Raw genomic sequence first — 12,108 nt, forward strand, 5'->3', positions numbered from 1 at the left:
ATGAAAATTTTTCCCAATACTCGGTCATGATGACTTGAAATAGAGTCAACACTGGCAATCTTTGACAGTCTCTATGGAGACTGAACTTTAAAGAAAAAATGATAATAAAGTAATAAAACCCCACACAGGTACAATAAACACCACACATGTGCAAGGTGCATGTTCAGAAAAGAATGAAGGAAAACCAGGAGAGTGCAATGAAATAGATCCTACTTTCAAGTAGAGACGATCAGCAACAGAGTCAATGCGAGACTAAACAGTATCCATTTCATTTTCAACAAGGAGGATGTTTCTGTTCTTAGGGAGGGCAGCTTCAGGTGGCTAATGGGTGGGCATCGAAGTCCTGGATGCTGCTGTCACCACAGTGACTCACACCAAGTTGACTCCAACTCAATCTGAAGCTAATCCAGATTTCTAGTTGTCTGGCTGCTTTCACTTTTAGTTGAATGACTGACGATTACTTTAAAACTCATTTCAATTAAAACAAATGCTCAATTTCTAGCACTTAGGGAAAAATGTTCATTTGTGCCTTTCACTTGATTTTTTTATTAATTACAGAAGAAATAATTATTTTAAAAGAACAGTTTTATGAAAAGAGTAATTCAGTCATATCCTAGAATTGTACCAATAAGTAATCATTGAAAAATATTCCCAGGCATGGCTCTTCTGCATTGCCTGGTGAAGTATTTTTGGTAAAACCTGACATTTTGATCAACTGAATTATAGATTTTGAAATTGGAGTATATATAATACTATCTATGGCCACAAGGGGATACAATGGCTCTATTACTAGAGGAGGGAAAATAGAGGTGTCTTTTAAGGCAAGACATGACGGCATGAGTAGCCTTCAAGACCAATGGCATAATAACCACCTACCATCAGGCCCATACTTCTGTCAATAAGAGCTTGGGAATTCATTTCAGTTTTACCTTCCTGTTTTGCTTATTTTTTTAACTGTGCATCTGTCTGTGCCGACGTACATTAGAAGTCCATTAAAACAGAACAAACCAAAACAACAGCAACAACAAATAAACAAACCAAGAAAACCTCCATCTGATTCTAATTAGAATTTCCCACAAAACTTTACACACTGTTCTCTCCAGATTCCATTTTGGTCCATGACAGCTCTGCCATTCACAAAGCCACTATAGTGGCCAATGCAGCTTTTGGCTCTGAACTATGGAATGAATGAGGGTGGAGTTCGTTTTACCCCCTATGGCACTTCAACAAGATGGCAGAGCAGACACCCATTTCTCCCTTCATGCCGAATTGATAGTAGTAAGAAGATGCCAATGTTTCTTAGAAGGAGAGAAATCTCCATTTTCATCCTTGATCCCTGTCATCCTTTCCCATTTGTCTATCTATTGGACGTTTTCATGCAAAGCTCTGCATCTGGCTAGTTCAGTTTAGAGAAGAGCTTTCCTAAGAAAGAAGGGCACAAAATGCCCACATCACTGAGAGATATACACAGAGGTGTGTTACAAAAGTCATTTGTCTTGCTTTGAATCTACTAAAATTTACTTTAAACTGACAGGTGATTTAGAGGGTGTGGGGAACGGAGAATGAGCAAGCAGTGACCTCTACTTCATTTCGGCCAATAATTAAAGCATAAAAACTTTCATCGGTGTTTACCAAACTAATTCTTTGTGTCTGCCATTTTTGACCCTATAAGCCAAACAGTGCATGCACTGTTATTCTCTTATGTGTGATAATTATTCATTTAGAGAGTGGATGAGTGTGGGAAAATAGAAAGAAATGAATGGATGGAATTGAAATGAAACGATCTTCTCATTATGGTTCAAACGGGAGTTGACATACGATATGGGCATTTGTACATTTCACAGAGAAATTAAAATATGAATTGAACTTCACCATGAATTACAGATTACCTCTAAGTCTGTTGTATGTATTTAGGCACCAACTTGTCTTCTGGCAACACAACACTTATCAGAATAAGTTAGGCATGTGCTTGTGGGTATTTCATAGTGACTTCCACCTAGGCCGTCTGATACTAAGATGTGAGTGGCTCTTTAGTGAAAGCAGAGGTAGACCGCTGACAATCAGGGGCCTCCTCAGCATCACCTTTTCACCCTCTGCCTTGGATGACTGATGCCTTTAGAGATCTGTGGGCTCACAGGACATAAACATGGTGGGTTGGCATCATAACAGAAGAGAGTTTGCTGAGTCCAGGGTTCTCGGTGCAATGTAAAGACACACAGGACATGCTAATGTTTATTGTAAAGGAAGGTGACAATTCCCGTATATGCCTAAATACAAAATAAGCTTTCCCTCACATTAACGCTGAGAAAAATAGTGCATGTTATGTACTGACCTCCCAATCACATTATTTTTTAACACAAAGTACATCTGGGGGAGACCAATCAACCAGAAACAACCTCTATTGGTGCTAATTTTACATTCTAAAGGAAGTCTACTCACGCAACTAGTGAGAAAAGGGATGAAGGCATGTAGTAACGATTTTGTAATTATTCTTACAGGCTGGTAGACCTTGAAGTTTAGTTTCCTACCTGCAGTTTAAGATCCTATGAAAACACAATGTAGTAAGTAGCTGCCAATATAACATTACACAACAACAACCAAAAAGACCTTAATGCAATGCAAATGGATACAAGTAGTTTGGTTTATTTTCAAAACAAGCACTATATATATATATATATGTATACATAAATATACACACACATATATACATATGTGTGTATATGTATATATGTGTATATGTATGTGTGTATATATATACACACTGTGCTTGTATTGAAAATAATATATATATGTATTTTTCTCTTAAAACACATAGACAGAAGTGAATATGATGGATTCTGAGCACCCAGTCAGTCAGATAACTCTATTTTTAGTAGAGACAGGATTTACCATGTTGGTCAGGCTGGTCTTGAACATCTGACCTCATGAACTGCCCACCTCGGCCTCGCAAAGTGCTGGGATTACAGGCATGAGCCACCATGCCTGGCCTGTAACTATGATTTTACTCTTAATTTTGTAGAGCAAGGGATCAGCTCAGTAGTTTTGTGTGGGATCTCCTGCAATTAAAATAAGCTATCAGCTGGGGCTGCGGTCATCTGAAGGCTCAGAGCTGCAAGTCTAAGATGGTGCACTCACATGGCTGCAGCTGATGCCACCTGTCAACTTGTAGCTCAGCTGGAGCTGTTGACTGTGTACTTGCACATGGCTTCTTCTTATGTGTCAGCTGGCTTCCTCCAGAGCAAGTGTCCCAAAAGAACCAAATATGCTGAAGGTATCACTTCTGCCATACTTTAATGGTTGAAACTGTCAAAAACCCACTCAAACTCAAGGGGAAGAGATATAGAACCGACATCTTAATGGGACAAATTTCAAGTAATCTAGGGCCATTGTTTTAAACCACTCATCTCATCCCTATCCCCACCCATCATTCTTTTTTCCCCATAGGTACTACTCTAATATATTTGATATTTGTGCTTAAAAATATTTATTCCTGAAAGATATATAGTAATTAGCTGGTGACACAGTTTCCATATAAATAAATAGTATTGTGCTCTTATTCTTGGTCTTTTTTGTTTTAACATTTTCTCCTTAACACTGTATTTTGGAAGTCCACTCATGTTTATACGGTTGTCTATGGAACTCTTCAGACTACTTACATATACTTGAGCCCACGTAAAATATTTATTGTAAGTACCATTTTATGTGCTGAATTGTGTCTCCCTATGAGATATGTTGAAGTCCTAAATCTTGATACATGTGAAGTGCAACCTTATTTGGAAATAGGGTCTCTGCAGATGTAATTGGGTTGAGATGAAGTCATACTGGAGTAGGATGGTCCCCTTGTCCAATATGACTGGTGTTTGTATAATGAGAGAAAACAGAGATAAACTCACAGGGATACCATCGTGTGAAGACTGAAGCAGTGACTAGAGTGATGTGTCCACAAGCCAAGGGTCACCAAAGAGTGTGGGAAACTAACTATCAGAATCTCAGAGAGAGGCATGGAATAGACTTTCCCTCAGAGTCTCCAGTAGAGAGCAACCCTGTGGCACCTTGATTCTAGATTTCCAGGCTCCAGAACTGCGAAACAAGAATTTCTTTTGTGTTAAGCCAAGTAGTTGATGGTACTTTATTATGTAGCCCCTAGGAATCTAATACAGCTATCATCACAAAATATTTCCTGAACCTTGCGTAAATGAGATACAGAGGTAAAACCAAAATTAGTAACCTTACTCCAAAGGAAGGACTGCATGTTCACTTTCCACCCATTCAATTGTCCCTTTGCCATAATTACAGAGGTAAAATCAGCCAAGATCTCTCTTCTTCCCATTTGTAAAGGTTGTTCTTACATTGAACATATGTTTTTCTTCCTAGTTATAAATGCACCATCTCTCTAAGGAGGTGCCTGTTCATTGGGTGTTCTTCCCCAGGAATGACATTTCCTGTTCTATGATGGAGAAACAAGACGTTCACACACCTGAGATTCTGGGCATCAGATCTACATCTCCGTCATCATCCTGACCAGCGTCTACCTTTCAAAATGATCAAAATGATGACTTCCACAGGCGCCATGTCCTCCCTTGGAGATTATAAAAATATCAGGACCAAATTTGCGTCTTGGTCAAATTTGGAGTTCACTGCCTAACAGAATTGACACAAAATGTTTAGGGAATATTTTGTTGTGTTATATATATTTTATATCTATCTATCTATCTATCTATCTATCTATGATACATATATATGTATGTAAGTATATATATACATAATATATATAGTATATATATATCTTATATATATATCTACACACAGACACAAGCACACAGTTTCATTAGAAAAGAATTGGAGGGCAATTTCACATTTTCCCTTATCAAAGTTAACCTTATCTTCTTCTCAGCTATGAATTGTTTCATGTAATATAATTAAATACTCACACACCAGGATGCACATCGAAAGCATGCTTACAGAATATGTGTTGTGTGATCATTAAAGTAATCAAAGCTTATGGCTCAGAAGTAGCCTATAAACATTTTGTGTTATGAAATTACAAAGAAAAAACATCATAACACCAGAAGTAAATCCTGAGAATAGCAACAGGATTGAACCCTGAGTTCTTAAAGCGGTTTTGCCTTACAATGGAGAACAACTATTTCATCTGTGAAAAAGAATGCAAAAGTGGGACAAGCTACTGAAGATCAATGTTAATTCTACAAGAAAGATATTTTTCTGAGGCCTCTTTTTAAACGCATGTGCGCATGTTTCTGTGATCGCTTTTTAACAGAGAGGCAGAGAGCCAAGTGGGGTTTATTACCCTTTCTCTGAAGTAACTCATGATGCAAGTGTTAACATTTTACACAATTATGAACTATGTAAGCTACTTCTTTTAAGAAGATAGATTTAAGTTACGACTCTTTAATGGATATAATGCTTTTATTAATTAGAAACAGCTTTAAAATGTGCCTTATTTATTAGCTTGCACTATTGGAGGAAAATAATCTTCTGTTGGTCTCATTTTGGATAAACACACGTTACAAGCATGAATTTTTATGCACAGAATGGAATTCTTTCTTACGGAAAGTTGGAGGTTAGGATCGCCACTCCAGGTGATCGTTTCAGTCCTCATACCACACTTGTGAGTTTGTGAGCTACTCTGCATTTTACAGATAAGGAACCTAACACAGGGTAGGTCTGGCCAAGGATCCCTAGAAGACTAAAGCAACCTGGGAATGTAGTTGCTCTTCATGAAATAAAAGCAATTTGTATTTTATTTAGAAAAGAAAAGCACACACAAAAAAGGCATCTTCGGCCTTCATTCTAACCTTGAGGTCGTCATCAGGAGCCTGCATTCCAGAATCACTCCTATGTGAAGCCAAGCTCAGGTGCAGCCCAGGCCACTGCCTTTTTTGTTCTGAGCCCTGGAATGAAGGCTGTGTATGGGGTTCTGTCCCATCCTGGCCAGTTGTTCACGATTAACCGTGGAAAGCAGTTTCCCCCATCTGGGTCTCAGGTTTTCTAATCTGAAACAAAAGTAGCAGACAAGATAACCATTCCTTTGTGACTTAAAGAAAAAGTATATGCCCCAACAGCCTGACTGCCCAATTTCGTCCTGCAGGCATGGGACTCTTTTTTACTTTACTCACATAGTGCTTTAGATATTTTTGAGTCACTATTTTAAAATTGGGAGATTTGACACAAATATATGTATTCTTATCAGTTTACCAAAAACAGGAAGTTCAGGCAGCACCAGCCCTGCCTTCCCGCCTGAGGAAGCCAGCTGCTCCCTTTCAACAGGGTGTGTGCTGATATCCACACCATGTTACCGCAATCCCCACCACTCCCTTTTGCCTCCCTGAAGCTAGCTTCAGTGTTAGTTTCTATATATTGCTGTGGTTGGACCCCTGATGTTTTTATAGACAAAAAAGAAAACAAATAGTTTCTATATCTATGTCATAATAAAAATGAGAAGATAAAAGATGGATCAAAAAGTGGATAATTTTGAAGAATCTGGCTCCTGTAGGTTCCTGAATTTGTCACCCATATCACAGTCAGGGCTTCTTGACTCTAAACTTAAAACCCTATGACACCACTTCCTAGAGCCTCTCTGTCTTTTTAAAAACTATTCTTTATGTTTCTCATCTAAATTTATTCTCCTTACTCAATTACAATTAATCACGCATAAGTGTTTATTGAGAGCTGGGGAGTAAAGAGAGGCAGACAAAAACCTAAAACATACTTGATTTACTTGTAAAATTTAGATTGTAGTTTGGAAGACACATTACAAATATAGATAATAATATCATATCCCATTCTATAACAATAATAGTAAGCCATTTATCATACATGCATGAATTTGTCAGGTCTTGTATCAAGATACTTTCAATACATTATCTCATTTAACTCTCACAGAAATCCTGGGGGGTGAGTATTCTTATTTCCCTTTTACGGATATGGAAACTGAGGCTCAGAAACTTGTCACAGGTTGTCTGGAGAGTATGTAGCAGAACTAGGGAAGCTCAAATGAACGTATTCCAAAGTTTGTGAACAGGATGGCAGTGCTTCTCAGACCAGCATTGCTGAGGGGCCATAAATGTATTCCAGGATATCTTCATTCTTCATTGGATAGAAATGCTGTGTTCCTTTCAAGAACTTGTTTCTTTATTTTTGTCTTCTTTTCTTGTCTGTATATAAATGCAGAGATTTGATTTAATTGTACTCCTCATCTCACGGCACAGGAACATCAAGGGTTCGTATGTGTCCCTGTTATGGTTGTATTTCATTTTCCCCCTGATACGAATGTCTTCTTCATCTCTTTCTCCTGTACAAACAGAAGTCAGATATATTTGTGACATGTGCTTGACCCTGACACATCTTATTGCAAAATACGTTGTAATATTTTGTGCATTTTCTAAATTCACATAAATAGCATTGGACAGTAAATGTGATAATAATGCTTCAGGTTTTCTTATCGCATTGATTTAGTGGCCACATTAAAGTGTGTTTTTGATTTGGTCACTACAAAGTAAAGGAATTAAGGAAGATAGCATTTAAGTTTTACCGCAGCTTTCTTTAAACTAGTCATCTTGAACTAGAGTAAAAATGCATATTTTCTGACAGATATGTTTTGGAAGGTGGAAACATCATGACCTCAATAGAGGATTGTCAGACTACGCAAATAAAAGTGCATGGTGTTAAATTTGAATTGCAGATAAATAATGCATTTTTTTTTTAGCAGAAGTATGTTCCATACAATACTTGAGACATACTGTACTATAAAATTATTCACTATTTATCTTATACTCAAATTTAACTGCGGTTTCCTGTACTTCATCTGGCAAGTCCAACTATGCTATATCCCATAAACAAAGCTATGTGAACTGCTTGGAACGTCCCGTGTTGCAGGGAGTATCCACTGTGAGATGGACTGAGGGTCGGAGTCTGCAGGACAGGGCTTTGGCAGAGACGGAAGAATGAGGAAGATGTGTATGGTTTCAAACTGGAAGCTCCATTCAAACTAAACTCATTTGGGGAACAAACTGTGAAGCAGAGTTATCTACCAGGAGGACTTTTGAATTTGGTTGAGCACAAGGAAATTGTTTGCAGCCTGGGGAAATAAATTAGGGCACAAATGCTTATAAACACAATACCATTAACTTGAATAATAAAAAGGTACATAATTTGATGGATCCAAACACAAATGCTCTCCCTCAGCTTCCCAATCACCACGTTTCCCACCACCAGTTTATCATTTTTATTTTGATTGTGACAGTTTATGGAAAGTGAAAACAATAGGTATCTATAATGTGAAATTATTTGCATATATAATGTTTGCTATTCATCATATTATTCCCCCTTTAGCCAAAGTTGATTCTAACAGCTATGTATGATTTTCTTAAGATAATCTGATAAGTCTAAGTTTCTTCTCCTGCCAGATAAATATTTATTCTAAAGCCTGTCAGTTTTTGTATAAACGTCATCCTTTTCTCTCTGAAAAGAAAGCTATCATTCTTTAACAAGAATTGAGAAGCTCTGCTAGTTTTGTTCCAGGGTAATGGAACACATGTCAATTCACAATGAATGACAGCAGGCAGGAGGCACAGGTGTGGAGACCCCATCTCTTTTGCTAGTTGTGTCACCTTGTGTTAATATTAAAAATGAAGTGTGTTAATAGAAAAAAAGAGATGAAACACTGTAGCCTTTTAAGAGATGTGCTACTGTCAGGCATGGGGCTCACGCCTATAATCCCAGCACTTTGGGAGGCTGAGGCAGGTGGATCACGAGGTCAGGAGTTTGAGACCAGCCTGGCCAACATAGTGAAACACCGTCTCTACTAAACACACACACACACACACAAAAATTAGCCGGGCATGGTGCCGGGTGCCTGTAATCCTAGCTACTCGGGAGGCTGAGGCAGGAGAATCGGTTGAACCCAGGAGGTGGAGGTTGCAGTGAGCTGAGACCACACTGTTGCACTCCAGCCTGGATGACAGAGCGAGACTCTGTCTCAAAAAAATAAATAAATAAATAAAAAGAGATGCACTCATATAAACTTCTGGTACCAAGACAAGGTGGTGTATATGCACTTTCTCCTACTCTTCACTCATAAATACAACTAACAATCCTAGATATAACTCAACAGAGAGCAATGGAAGGACTCTGAATGTGGAAGAAAGAAGGCAGACTAGCTGGGGACCTCAAGACTTGAACAACAAAGTGGTGAAGTCTCTTGGTTTTACGTTTACTTCCCACACATCTTCCAGGCTGGCACCAGAGAGGATTACAGTCTGGACACCCCCAATAGGCATCGGCAAAATACTTCAAGAAAAGCGGCTTTCTCTTGTTGTAGAACTGGGGTAAGGGGCAGCCAGCAGACAGCTGCTGCACACCTGGGGCATTTGCTGGCTAATCTGCCTGCAGCATTTCAGAGCACCAGGGAACCAACTCAACCATTGCTACCCACCTATAGCACCAGTGAGTTGACCCACCCACAGTGGCAACAATGAAGCCCACATAGGCTGATCCACACCTGGTGCTGTATTCAATGGCATCAGGAGACCAAGGACCAGCATCATCTGCCACCCCATGGGAGGTGGCCCAGGAAAGCACTTTCTGTAGCTGCAGGTGGCACCAGCCAGGATTGGGTGTGAGCCCGGCAGCACCAGAAGAATAAAGTAGAACAGAGAAGCACTAAAAGGGCTCTGAAAACTAAACTGTCACTCAAACCACATACCAAAAATATACGCTAGACATATGCCAAACCTAAACAAGCCTAATGCCTGCTAAAAGAAAAGACTTATATAGGACTCAGTGTCTTTTAAAGAAAAATAACCATTTTCAGGATACAGTTGAAAATCAGTCAATATACGAAGAACCAGGGAATCTGTAGTTTGAGGAAAGAATAAGCGCAGATACAAATACTGAGATGAATCAGATGTTAGAATTATTTGACAAGGATTTGAAAGCAGCCATCATAAAAAATACTTTGACAAGAAACTACAATTCTCTTGAGACAAATGAAAAAATTACAAAATCTCAGTAACGAAGTAGAAGTTATTTTAAAAGACCAAATGGGAATTATAGAACTGAAAAATACAAAAGAAAGAAAAAAAACTAGCTGGATAGGCTCAATAGTAGAGTGGAGATAGAAGAGATTCAGTGGAACAGAAGGAAGATGGATAAAATTTACTTGATTTGAATGAAAGATAAGTTGATGGAAAAAAATGAACAGAGCATTCGGGATCTGCAGGTCAATAAAAAAAGGCTTAAGTTTTATATCATTAGAGTCACAGAAAGAGATAAAAAAAAGTGTAGGACTGAACTGCTTTTCAAAGAAATAACGTCTAGAAACTTCCCAAATTTGGCAAAAAGACATCAACCTACAGATTCAAGAAGCTGAGAATATTTCAAATGAGATAAACCCAAAGAAAGCCACACCAAGACGTGCCATAATTAAACTTCCAAAAGCTGAAAGCAACAAGAAAAGATTAAAAACAGAGAAAAAAATACATTATTTATTAAATACCAATTCGAAGGACAAAGAATTTCTCATCTGAAATGACAGAAATGAGAAGAAAGTGGGGCAACATTGTTCAAATACTTAAAGAAAAAAAACACACAAAATCAAAATCCTATATCTGGTGAAATAGTCCTTCAGAAATGAGACAAAAAAAGCATTTTCTGTTAAAATGTAATGAAGAAAATATGTTACTACAAGATATACCCTGAAAGAATAGTAATAGGGACCTCTCCAAACAAAGTAAAATGGTAGCAGAAGAAAATGTTGACCCTCAGAAAGAAAGAAAACAGAATTATATATAAAAATAGAAGCAAATAAAATAGACTATCTTTCACCTCCTGAGTGTCTTTAATCATATTTTAGGATCGAAGCAAACTTATTATCTATTGTAGTGATCAATGTATGCCGAGGAGATTATGTAGGAAAATTATATTTGAAAAGCGAGGAGAGCAAAGGGACAGAAATGGAAGTAAGGTTTCTATGCTTCATTCAAAGGGATACCATGTCTATACCTGCATCCTGTGATGCCTAGTGTGTGTATGTGTGTGTGTGTGTGTGTGTGTGTGACCATATGGTAACATGGTACCTTGAAAACAGACCCCACAAAGCACAGTGACAATGCATGTGACCAGGACTGAACTTTCACGAGTTACAAACATTGAGGAAACTAGACTTTCTGTTTTTATACATACACACACACACACACAATAACTAGAGCATCTACTAAGAAAACCATACAATGCAATGTGCTCAATAAGATGATAAAAGATGGAATTCTAAAACCTTTTCATGCATCCCACATGAGGACAAGAAAAGACACAGAGGAATAAGAAGCAGAGAGAAAAAACAAATAAAAACATAGCAGAATTAAACTCTGACATATCAGTAATTACTTTAAATGTAAATGGTGTAAATATGAGAAGTAAAAAAGAACGAGTGGCAGGATGTATAATTTCTCCATGTCATTAATAGGCTCTTGGAAACTGCGACTTTAAGAGAAAGACATACGACAGAGCCAGTTTTTTTTCTCATCAACATTATAACCAGATAATGTTGAAGGAAACGACGTTGTTTGAGGACCTACCATACATCTTTTCACTTAAAGTTGTAGTTTCTAAGAACCTATTAACATATTAATGATTTTAAGTGAGGACATACTGTATACACATATATGTGTGTGTGCATGTATATATGTATATATGTGTGTGTATAAACACATATATGTGTGTGTGTGTGTATATATATATGTTGGGCAGGAGAGTGCAGGGAAGAGGAGAGGGCCAGGGCCAGGAGCTATTTATATCTATGTCTATATCTACAAAATATTTCCATCCTGCTGTTCTTTCTCTTTATATTTATCCTGCCACACAAATGTGTGTATATCTATATCTATCTCTCTTTATATATGTGAAATATAGGTATATATAATATATAGTTATATAAACATAGGTATATATGTGAAATATAAGTATTTACAATATAAGTATTTACAAAATTGTATATATGCGTGTATGTATGTATGTATGCATCCGTCCTGACTTATTTTAAATGAAAGTGTGGCCCAAAAGCATGTTGTACAGGATTCTTATTCTATTTTA

At 37.7% G+C, this 12,108-nt stretch overlaps 1 long non-coding RNA gene across 3 annotated transcripts in view; it reads right to left on the reverse strand.

Annotated features, from left to right (window-relative positions):
- The window catches only part of LOC103892161 (uncharacterized), a 61,078-nt gene that overhangs the window by 26,682 nt on the left and 22,288 nt on the right, over positions 1–12,108 (reverse strand). For 2 of the 3 annotated variants that reach the window (XR_008512245.2, XR_010135850.1), the window contains exons 2-3: positions 6,838–7,312; positions 5,817–6,014 (exon numbers count right to left, since the gene is read on the reverse strand). This is a non-coding gene — a long non-coding RNA (uncharacterized LOC103892161). Of the gene's footprint in view, positions 1–5,408; positions 6,015–6,837; positions 7,313–12,108 lie in introns of those variants that run through there. The other variant, XR_656390.4, reaches the window with a different exon arrangement.

The sequence above is a fragment of the Pongo abelii genome, chromosome 10 (assembly GCF_028885655.2).
Source record: "Pongo abelii isolate AG06213 chromosome 10, NHGRI_mPonAbe1-v2.0_pri, whole genome shotgun sequence".
Classification (NCBI taxonomy): Eukaryota; Metazoa; Chordata; class Mammalia; order Primates; family Hominidae; genus Pongo; species Pongo abelii.